Below are 12,298 nucleotides of genomic sequence, written 5' to 3' on the forward strand. Positions count from 1 at the left end.
CAAATGCCTGTTAAATGGCTTTATTACCACTTGAATGACTCTTTCACAGGTTCAGTGTTCTAATAGGTCTGGCAGGCTTTTTCATGTTTTAAATTAACTAGATCCTCTTGGAAGGAAGTGGAACTACAGAACAGGGATGGGAAGAGGCGGAAGGGAGGACATTAAGACCCAGTGGTGCCTCAAATTTTTGGATGCCCTATGCAGGTACATATTGTGCATATGGGTAAGGAAGGTCCTGGCTACACTCCCTTCCATGCATTTATCATCATTATCTGAGCTGGAAAAATACTGGAGAACTCTATTTTCAGTCCTTCCTCCCTCTTTGTTAATCCGTCTATTGGCTTCCTCATCTCCACATCATTACAGTTCAACGCCTTGTCTTTGCTTTCAAGCCCTGTTGCCAAGTCTGTCCACATGTCTATACAAGTGACACCATCACGGGACCTAACCACATAAGCCACACTATCAGGGGCTCATCCACCTTCATCTACACTAACATGTTTTATGCCATCACGTGCTAGCAATGCCCCTCTGCCATATATATTGGCCAAACTGGAAAGTCTCTACTCCAAAAGGTAAATGGACACAAATCAGACATTGAGGCTATGTCTATACTACAAGCCTCTTGTGGAAGAGCAAATGCAAATTGAGCACTCATTTACATATGCATCACTCTCATTTGCATTTCCTCTTCTTTTCTCTTTTGCGCAAGAGGTTTTTGCACAAAAAAGTACTCTGTAGAAAGTGCCTTTTTGTGTAAAAAAACCCTTTTGCGCAAGAGCCGTTCTTCCTCATTTTTTTATAGAAGGATGGTTACTTTTAAATCCATTACTAAATGTCCAGGGAGGTTAAAGTGTTCCTCTGCAGTTTTATGTATGATAACTTTCTTAGGCTACGTCTATACTGCAAGCCTCTTGCAGAAGAGCAAATTCTACAAACCTCATTACAAAGGGAGATAGCTGAACTATAATTCATTTGTAAATTCAATATAATGAATTTAGGATTGAATAAGGATCTTTACTGATTAATGCATTACAAAGGCAATTTCCCCTCTCTTGATATCCACATTTCCGCATCAGCTGCTGTGAAGGAGCCACTTCCACCCTAACCTAATGAGCCTCATTTACACAACTACCCTCTTTCTTTTGTTGTGTTTATATATATATATAAAATCTCCATTCCTCTGTAAATTCCACTCCAACTCATCTGATGAAGTGGGTTGTACCCACAATAGCTTATGCCCTAATAAATCTGTTAGTCTCTGAGATGCCACAAGACTCCTCGTTGTTCGAGCAGTTTTTGTTCATATTCAAGCTTTTTATTTAGCCTCGCTGAACTGACTGCTAAAAGGGACAATTACATGGAAACAAGATAATTGTGCTGAAGAGTTCATCTGGTTCTCCTGCTTATTCCTCTTCTCAAGTCAATTTATTTTATTTTGTGACATTCCCAATGGTGACTGCAGAAATTATCACAATGTCACATACAAGTGAGTCAGGGTAATGTCTAAGGAACACGGGCTCCATTTATATGCAAATAACCCTAGTAATTAAAATAAGGAAAGTGAAAACATGACAAGTAGATGATTCCTATGGAATCGAAGCAATAAGTAATAACTAAGACAATGTCTTTGACTACCTGATTTCTGGAGTGAGGACGGCATGGTACCAGTGCAAGATCTTTGACATTGACAATACAAGACCACTTGTGAGCTGTCCTGAGGAGAGGATTAAGAAAAAAATAGATCCTCCGTGGAACAATCTCCTTTTAATCTAGTAGAGAGTAATGAGATGCTTGTTGTTTTCTAATTTTTTAGCTTAGTTGACTACCATTTGGGGCTATAATTTACAGTCCTCTGAACAATGTGTTTGGGTTTGCCATATGCAAACTCAGTTGTTTAGCAATAAGCTTTATGTGGAGTTTGCTCTAGTTCAACTATTAACTGCACACATATGCATGCTATCATTATTTTTCTTCACTCCCCTAGAATTATCTGACTGGAACATCCTGATCACTGTAGCAGAACATGTCAGGTTCCCATAGTGAGGCCTTGTATCAGTAGGTACATTCACTTTTTTCATTGTGTATATTGACATTTACATCTGCTATTTTGTTTACATTAGACCAATAAGCTGAAATTGTACTAGTGTTTTCTGCTTAACAGGAACAAAAATATCTGAAATATCTTCTGATCATCAGTAGCCAGGCTATCAGCAAAGTGGCTTCCAGGACCCTGGAAATTATATGCATTAGCACCTAAAATCTAATTTTCAAACATACAAGCCCTCTTTACAAAAAGCTTCACAAGTTCTGCAGGCCAAGGGAAAAATGCAAAACCTTATACAGTCACAAAGCAGTGAATCAAACCATGGGTCCTTTGTTGTATATGGAACAGTTTACTGACAGCTTTACCATCTTCCATTTTAACAGCTGTGTAAAATATTTATATATCAAAAGTAACTCCTCTTTTGATTGTGCCAGACCAACACTCATTGCTTCCCATTACTGCTTCACTTCTAACTGTGGGGAACACTTCTACCCCTCTGTAGCCAATTTTGGGGAATGAGTAAGTCTGATTCACAAAAAAAGTTGCCTTCTGAGTTCCCAAAAGGGAGACTGCTACATCTAACAAAAAACTGACCTCTTTCTGAATTCCATATGTTGAGCCAATTTTTTGCTTAGTACATTTATGCTCCTTAACTATTACCTCAACAGGAAATCCATTCTGCCTATTAATTTTTTGAATTAAATAACTTCTTTAACAGCAACGAGTAGTCCTGTGATACCTTAGAGACTTTCAAAAATATATATAGTATCATGAGCTTTTGTGGGCAAAACCTACTTCTTCAGATGAGCTTGAGTGAAGAAAAAAGTCCCCTTTTTCTGTCTACTTGAGCTCATCTGAAGAAGTGAATTTTACCCAGGAAAGATCATGATACTATATATATATTTTATTCGTGTCTAAGGTGTCACAGTTTTACTCATTCTTTTTAAAGTTACAGACTAACACAGCTCGCTCTGTGAGACTTCTCTTAACAGGTGAGTGCACAGAAATAACTTGCATTGACAAAACAGCATAAAACAAGGACACAGAAATGGCCAAATTCCTCTCTTCAGAGTTTTAACCAACAAGGATCATACTGCAGTCACTGTAGCATAACTTAATAGTATGAGTTAGTGCAATCTATCTGATTGCCACAGATAGAACTAAAATACAAAATTTAGATATGAATTTAGAAAGAACTCGGTTCAGATCCAGAGTTCAGAATTGGCCCATTGTAAAACTAAAGAGGACCCATTTGCAAAATTTGATCTGAGTCTCACTTCTACCTCAGGGTACGTCTACACTACAGCGCTAGTTCGAACTAACTTAGTTCGAATTAGTTAATTCGAACTAAGCTAATTCGAACTAACGCGTCTAGAACTAAAAACTAGTTCGAATTAGCATTTTGCTAATTCGAACTAGCGCGTCCACACTGATTGGACGCAGGGGGGCATTTAAGGGCAGCTGAAACTGGTTCTGGCAGGGCATCAGGTCAGTAGTTGCTTTGTGTGGCTGCTGTCTGAGGCTATCTCTGAGGCTCGAGCTTAAAGGGACCCCCCCCGGATAGCCGGTTCTCAGCTTTTCCTGCTTGCTTGCCAACCTCGCTGAGGGACAGCAAAGCGTTGGTCTCTGTGCCCATCTGTGTCGGTGCTTCCCTTCGGGGGGGCCGCCGCAGGTGGCAACATGGAGCCACAGCTCGCCCTGCACCTTCTGGTGCACGTTCTGGACTTGCTGCTGCAAGCCTGCCAGCAATGGCTCGAGGCTGCCTGGCACCACCTGGTGAACGTCAGCCCCCTGCCTCTCCGCCTGGCCGCCCTGGGGGCCGTGGAGGAGCCGCGGCAGCGCCCCGGCACCGGCGTGCCCCGCCGCATCTGGCGTCTGGACACCAGCACCGACTGGTGGGACCGCATCATCCTGGAGCACTGGGAGGACCGACAGTGGACCCAGAACTTCAGGATGAGGAGGGACACCTTCCTGGAGCTCTGCGAGTGGCTCGCCCCTGCCCTGCACAGAGGGGACACTCGCATGACGCCCGCCAGCCCCCTCCAGAAGCGGGTGGCCATCGCCCTATGGAAGCTCTCCACGCTGGACAGCTACCGATCCGTTGGGAACCAGTTCGGCGTGGGGAGATCCACCGTCGGAGCGGTGCTTATGCAGGTATGGCACTCGTCGGCCACCGAGCCGAGGGGGAGGGGGGCTTCGAGGAGGGGATGGGCCGCCCCAGGGACAAAGGGGGGGCAGGAGGAGGCAAAAGCGCCCCGCACCGGAGGGGACGGGCTGTCCCGGCCGTACTACACGCCGCCAGGGGGGTTGCTACCGGGAGTGGGGCACGGGGCACTGCCAGGGCACGAACGCTCCCAGCCACCCAGGCGCCCCACTGATTGGTGCTTTGCTGTGTCTCTCTCCGCAGATGGTCAAGGCCATCAACCGGGTGCTGCTCCGCAGGGTGCTCTGCCTCGCCGACCCGGACGCCATCATCCAGGGATTCGGCGCCCTCGGCATCCCCAACTGCGGTGGGGCCATCGACGGGACGCACATCCCCATCCGTGCCCCAGAACACCAGGCGACCCGTTACGTGAACCGCAAGGGGTACTTCTCTGTGATCCTGCAGGCCGTGTATGACCACCGGAGACAGTTCACGGACATTAATGTGGGCTGGTCCGGCAAAGCACACGACGCCCGGGTGTATCGCAACTCCTCCGTGTGCCAGCGGCTGCAGGCCAGGACCTTCTTCCCCGACCACCACATCAGGGTCGGGGACGTGGACATGCCCGTGTGCTTGGTGGGGGATGCCGCCTACCCACTGCAGCCCTGGCTCATGAAGCCCTACACGGGGCACCTCAATCCCTCCCGCCAGGCCTTCAATGCCAGGCTGACCAGGGCCTGCATCGTGGTGGAGGGGGCCTTCGGGCGACTGAAAGCCCGCTTTCGATGCCTCCTCACCCGTCTGGACCTGGCCGAGCACAACATCCCTCCCGTGGTGGCAGCATGTTGTGTGCTCCACAATTTGTGTGAGCGAAAGGGGGAGGCTTTCCTGCCAGCCTGGATGGCTGAGGCTGACCGCATGGCTGGCCACTACGGTCAGTCCCGCACTGCCGCCATCCGGGAAGCCCAGCGGGGGGCCGTCCGGATCCGGGAAGCCATGTGGGAGAGCTTCCTGGTGGAGGAGGAGGACTGACCTCTCCCTGCATTCCCTACTGGGGCCTTCTTCCACCCTACCTCCCTTCCCATTTCCCCTCCCTACCTACTGTAAAATAAAGACACCTGTTTTTGAAACAAAAACGTCTGTTTATTTAACATAAGTGGGGTGCGGGGAGGAAGGGGGGAGGGTGGGAGAGGGGAGGGGGAAACCTGGGACGAGGGAGCTGGAAGGGGAGGGAAGGGACGAAGGGAAAGGAAAGCTCAGGGGTGGGAGTCCGGCTGCCTCTCCCGTCTCGCCACACTGCGGGTCCGGGGGCGTCAGTGGGAAATGGTTGTGGAGGGGGGGGGGGGGCAGGAGGGACAGGGGGTGTGGAGGAAGCAGGAGTGGAAGCAGGAGCGGGAGCAGGGGGAGCAGGAGGAGGAGGAAATGGGAAGCAGCCTGAGGTCCTCCTGGACCCAGTGGTACTGGGTGCGGAGCTGGTGGTCCATGAACCGGAGGTGCCACCTTTGGTACTCCTCCTCGTTCCTGGCTCTCCTGCTTGCCCGGGCACGGGCAGCTGCTGCAGGTGGTGTGGTGCACCCTGCAGGCCCAGGTGCTGCAGCTGTGGTGCAACAAGACCAGCGGCCAATTAGCCCAGGGGCCCAGGTGTGTGAAACCCAGCTCCCCTCTGCAAGGCCAGGGGCCCTGCAGGATCCCCAGCTGCTGCTCCTTGGTGGGCAAGGCCCAGGCACACGGTCCCGGGGCTCCCTCTCGCCCCAGCCCCCCGTACACATAAGGGGAACACGATGGTACTCACAGGTGGACGCCTCCCCGGCCTCAGACGACACAGGCGAGCAGCTCTGTGGGGTGCCTCGGGGGTCCTGGGCAGGCTGGCGGCAGGCTCCTGGCTCTCAGAGCCCTCCTTCTCCTCCTCCGTCTCCAGGAGCGGGCCCTCTGCTCCAGGGTCAATCACGTCCCGTGGGGCAGGGACGGCATGAGCCCCCAGGAGGCGGTCCAGGGCGTGGAAGTGGGGGCAGGCCTCCGGGTCGGCCCCTGGCTGGCAGGCCCGGGAGTAGGACTGCCTCAAGTCCTTAATTTTGCAGCGGTCCTGCTCCCGGCTGCGCTGGTGGCCCCTGGCGGCCAGGCTGTCAGCCATGCAGCCGTAGACGGCCGCGTTCCTGTGGCTAGTGTGGAGATCATGGACATTGGAGGCTTCCCCCCAAACCTCGATGAGGTCCACGATCTCCGCACTTGACCAAGCGGGCGCCCGCCTTTTGTGCCCCCGGGCAGGCTCCTGGGAGCCGCCAGGCTGGTCCTGGGGAGCAGTGGAGGGCTGGGTGTCATCGGGTGGCTGGCTCATGGTGTGGCAGGAGCAGGGTCTGCTGGCACGGGTGCTTGCAGCCTTGCAACTGGCACAAACTGTGTAGCCAGCCCGTGGCCCTTTAAGGGCTCCGGGGCCGGGAGGGGGGCAATAGAGTTTCCCTGGTGTTGGCCAGAGTGGCCACCAGGGAAACCTGGGAAGCCTTAGCCTCCCACTAGTTCGAATTAAGGGTCTACACAGCCCTTAATTTGAACTAGCTAGTTCGAACTAGGCTTAATCCTCGTAAAATGAGATTTACCTAGTTCGAACTAAGCGCTCCGTTAGTTCGAATTAAGTTCAAACTAACGGAGCGCTTGTGTAGCGCCTAGGAAAGTTAGTTTGAACTAACGTCCATTAGTTCGAACTAACTTTGTAGTGTAGACATACCCTCAGAGTTTGGCTATGTCCAGTGGTTTTCACCCACTTTTACAGCCCAGGTAACTTACATCTTCATGGGTGCAGGTTTCTCCACAATAGTTCAGCACTTTTGCCTCCAGCCAGAAACCAGACATGCAAGCTACGTCTACACTGGCATGAATTTCCGAAAATGCTTTTAACAGAAAAGTTTTCAGTTAAAAGCATTTTCGGAAAAGCACGTCTAGATTGGCAGGATGCTTTTCCACAAAAGCACTTTTTGTTTAAAAGCGTCCATGGCCAATCTAGACGCGGTTTTCCGCAAAATAGCCCCGATCGCCTTTTTCGCTATCAGGGCTTTTTTTGCGGAAAACAGTACTATGCTGTCTACACTGGCCCTTTTGCGCAAAAGTCTTTCGGAAAAAGACTTTTGCCCAAACGGGAGCAGAATAGTTTTTCTGGAAAAGCACTGATGATTTTACAGGAGATCATCAGTACTTTTCTGGAAATTCAAGCGGCCAGTGTAGACAGCTCGCAAGTTTTTCCGCAAAAGCAGATGATTCTGTGGAAAAACTTGCCAGTCTAGACACAGCCTCCGAGGGATGCATATATATATAACTTTAGGTTTACATAACTAGACAGACACAAGCTGTATGTTTATACACATACACACACATACATATATACATTGAACCTTTAGAATAGAATCATAGGTGAAAGTAAATGAGTGTACCCTGGTATGCAGCTCCAGCAGAAGCTGGCTGAGCTGACAGCAGGGAACTATTTAAAGAGCTGGCAAGGACCTGGGTTGTGCAATAGGACAGTATCGGTAAGAAAATTTACATTAATTCTACTCAGCAGTGAAAATAAATTATCATAGAATCATAGAATAATAGGACTGGAAGGGGACCTCAAGAGGTCATCGAGTCCAGCCCCCCCCCCTCCAAGGCAGGACCAAGCTCCATCATGTGAGTGAGGAGATACAAACTCTACTCTCTCAGGGAATCTTCTATCTTTTTTGTTGCTGCTTCTTTTAACCTAAAATGCCATTCAGATCAAACGTGCTTGTTTTTTGTATCTTGAAAACAATAAAAAACAACAATACAAAGTGAATCCCCTATTTTCAAACATCCCAAATAGATACGATTGGATGTCTGAGGAAGAGTTCGTGAGGTAAGCTCTTAATTTATGTGAGCTAATTCACTCATCTCTAGTACTACCATAAGTTTTTCAAAAGGGACATTTGAACAAGTCCAGAAGTGCTGAACCTGCATTCTCCCCCCAAACAGAGAGCATCATACTCATTTATCATTTAGAGCAACATAATGAGAGCAGCTGGGAATGCCATTCTAGCAATTTGCTTAGGATGATGTACTGCAAAATGAGAGTCATACCTAGGATACATTACCCTTATAAGAATGCATGAAGACCAAGGGTTAGCTGGTGTATAAGTCATTTATGATGACACATGGATTGCCGTGATGGTTACCAAGTACATGGTTTGGTTGCATTTGCTTTCTGATGAAAAGTAACTATTACAGAATAGGCTATTCATTTGTTAGATCCATAGAGAAATGCGACATTTGCCAAAGCAATTAGTTTGCATTCAAAAATATGTCAATTACCAGGCAGACATTTACGTGGAAATGACTAGAGCTGGCTAAATTATTATTTGTGAATAATTTATCCATAGAATTTAGCACTTTTTTCCTCTTTGTGAATTATCCAGGAACAAACTGATTTTTGTAGATCTATTTGTTATTGGTAATTGACTGCTGAGCAATTCATGTAAATACATCCCAGCCTATGGGCTGCCTGCAAGCTGTTCACTTCTGTTGCTATGCTATTTGTAACATGCGAGTGGTCACCTCCAGTAGGTTACAAGTCATTCTTTCTGCTCCTTGATTGCATAAGTGAAATAAGAGAGTAATGAATAACAAGGAACTAATAAGTTAATTCTTGTCCCTTTTATTGCATGGAGAAGTGGACAGTCATAAACAAAGCAGCTATTCCCTTAACATGCACGTATGTGTTTGTGACTAGGGAATCAAATAGGTCAAGAATACAAGCTGTTTGGAGTCTGAACAAATTATTTCATCTTATTTTACATCTGTATTTCACAGCCAAAAGCATAGTAGGCCTCCACAGTGCACATCAAACACAGTCCATGCCAGAAAAGCTTTCAGTCTAGATTGATCTGACACAAAGGAGGGAAGCAAAAACAACAAGGATGAGAGGGCTGAGGATAAAAAGAGCTGCTGGAGTCAGCTGATATGCACCTACGGGCAGCAGATTTTTTTCATACCAGTACAAAAATGTCTCTGGTGACCCTTCCATGTAAGTGCCAAGGCAAAAAGTGGTTCTTGAGGAAGAATAGGGAGATGCCTGGTGCATTTCTTGAGCTCATGTTTTCCTAAGCAGGATGCAGCATGGGAAAAAGTTTGGGGACAGTTCTGGGAAAAGCACAGAATTGGAGTTTAAAAGTTTCTTTGCTAGTGGAGGGAATAGCACAATGGGTAATATAGTAAGGCTACACACTGGTGGCCATGTGTCATGTACATAGCCTATGCATGCCTGAGGGAAGGTACGAGAGAAAAGGTTTCATCAGCTCCCCACTGCCAGAGCCTTTCACTCTGCCAATTAATGGCTCTGGCAGAGGGGGCAGCAGTAACAGGCTGAGACTGCAGGATAATGCAGGTACAGGATGGGTGGATAGAGAGAATGTAGATTATGTACAGTAAAGCCTGTGTTATTCGGCACGCTCGGGGATTAGGGCGTTCCGGTTATCTAAAAATTCCCTATCTGAGGGTCCCTATCAACCTAGGAAAAACCAATGGACAATAATAATAAAACTCAAGTTTTTAATATTGGTAGTTTTGTAGTGTGAGGCAGTTGGTCTCGCATTTCTATTTGAGTTAAAGATGATGGCTACGTCTAGACTGGCCCCTTCTTCGGAAGAGGCATGCTAATTTCTAACTTTGGAATAGGGAAATCTGCGGGGGATTTAAATAAACATGGCCACCACTTTTTTTTCGGCTTGGGGAAAAAGTCATAGCAAGTAGGAATAAGAGATCCTCCGGAAAAGGGCTTTATTCCGGAGGATCGCGCCAGTCTGGACGCTCTTTTCCGGCTTTTCCCCAAGCCGGAAAAAAAGCGGCGGCCATGTTTATTTAAATCCCACAGGGGATATTTAAATCCCCCGCGGATTTCCCTATTCCAAAGTTAGAAATTAGCATGCCTCTTCCGAAGAAGGAGCCAGTCTAGACGTAGCCGATTAGTACTTCTTAAACAGAAAATGGTTAAGGCAATCATGGTAAATCAAGCCAGGCCTGCGCACTTGAAGATGTGACAATATTGTGACTGGGGGCAATGCTGATTAACAAAGTTTTCTGGTTAACAGAGTGCCGGATAACAAAGGTTTCACTGTACTTGAGAATGCCTTTAATCCTCTCTCCTAAGCAATATTTAATCATCTACACTGCTGTTTTTACCTGTACAACGCGGAGTGTGCCCATATCTATTTTGCTTGGTACTGAAAGACAGGTGCAGTGTAAACGCAGCCTAAGGCAGGATGAAATAAGGGAGAATAAATAGAGCTAAAGGGGTTTACAGGGCTAGGTTCCCGAGTAAGTGTATTTGTGTGGCTCCTGGTGAATATTTGCTTCAGGTTGGGGTGGGAGTTGTCTGTAGGCAATGGTTGGCCTGCCTCCCAAGGTCTGCGAGAGTGAGGGATCATTTTCCAGGATAGATTATAGATTTGTCAATATTGCGCCGAAGGAGTTTTAGCTGGGGAGCTGTAGGTGATAACCAGCAGTGTTCTGTTGTTTTCCTTTTTAGGCCTGTACTGAAGTATATGACTTCTGGATACTCATCTGGCTCTGTCAATCTGTTTCTTCACATCACCAGGTGGGTACTTAAGTTTTAAGAGTGCTCGATAAAGATCTTGTCGGTGTTTGTGCTAGATACAGACTAACACTTACTACCTCTGCTGGGTAAGCTAGGATCAGTCTAAACATTGTGGAAGGAGTCCACCCCCCATATTTATCTGTAGTTCTCTTTCCCTGTTGCTTAACAGTCAGTTTGCTTCCCATAAGATATCAGCAGAGGAGTGCTTAATTTTCAGAACCCAAGCATGTCCAAATACTGGCACTAGTCTGATGTTGACCAGGTGATTGTCCTTTCAGTGTGAAAAGACATCTGTAATAAGGAAGCATTCACCTCCCGCAAGCACCCCGTCTGGCTGAGTGTATGTGCCTATACTCTCTCAGTTTGAAAGCCTCTTTGGCAACTTAGCCCTCAAGCCAAGACACACACTCCTGTGTGCAAATCACACAAGCTCCTTCCAGGGTGCACACTTAACAGGGGGCCATCTTGGTGCCCCCTCTATAGTGTCTTGGAGTCCGTTTCCTCAATTGTTTCCCCACATGGAAGAGAGTAGTGCCCCCCCCCCCCCGGCTTCCCCTCCTGGATGCAACATCCTCGCCCTCACTTCAGTGCTTTATTTTAGCATCCCAACATAGTCCATCAGTCTCCAATGAGTTCTCCACTCTGAGCTATCCACAGTGCTGCCACTCTCTCAGCCAGGCACTCCCACTCTGCCTCGCTTCAAATCTCCAGAGGAAATGAGTTGACTTTGACTTGTAGCTTCTTTTATAGGGCCTTCCTGGGCCCTGGTTGACTGCTTCTCTTGTAGCTACTCTACGATGTTTGGAGGACCTCCCTATTACCTTCTGTTTTAGGGTAGGGTGTGGTGAATCCCCAAGCCACCAGCAGGGGGCTTCAGGTCTTGGTCCATCTCATCACAACACCATACAAGCAATGAAGCAATATAATAATTTGCTAATCTTTGGTCTGCTTTTAAATATATACTCCTGTGAAAATAAATAGTCTACGTTTCCTTACCTTGTTTTTTTTCGAGATCACTACATAAATCTGAGTACAATGGGCACAAGGCACTAAGTGCTATTAAAATCAGATCCAGAGTCTGTTTTTTCAGGAGTTATTCCTGTTTCATAGCAGCATAGATAAGGAGAAAATCAGGATCACCAGATCTAAAACATTGTGGGGGTTTTAAATGGTTGATAGTTATTGGATATTAAGAAGTTGTGAGAAAATTACAGGGCCAGTATCGTTCAAAAATCTCTCCTTTATTTTGTATCAAATCCATGTACCATGGATGGGTGTGCTTACAGCAAGGAGGCGTTAGTGTCTGAAAACACTGATCATTTGCTCTTCTAAACAAATATTTTTTATGATCTTATACAATAGTTAGGGCATCTATTGCCAAAAAAAGTTAAGAGCAATTGTAGCAAATGCTATGACTTTGTACCAGAAAAATGTACTGAGCGTACCCTGATAACATGGTACAGACTGTATAATTTTGAGAGAGGATGGGGGAGCAGTTTCTGTAAATATCTGA

Source organism: Pelodiscus sinensis, chromosome 10 (assembly GCF_052426305.1).
Source record: "Pelodiscus sinensis isolate ZL-2025 chromosome 10, ASM5242630v1, whole genome shotgun sequence".
Classification (NCBI taxonomy): domain Eukaryota; kingdom Metazoa; phylum Chordata; order Testudines; family Trionychidae; genus Pelodiscus; species Pelodiscus sinensis.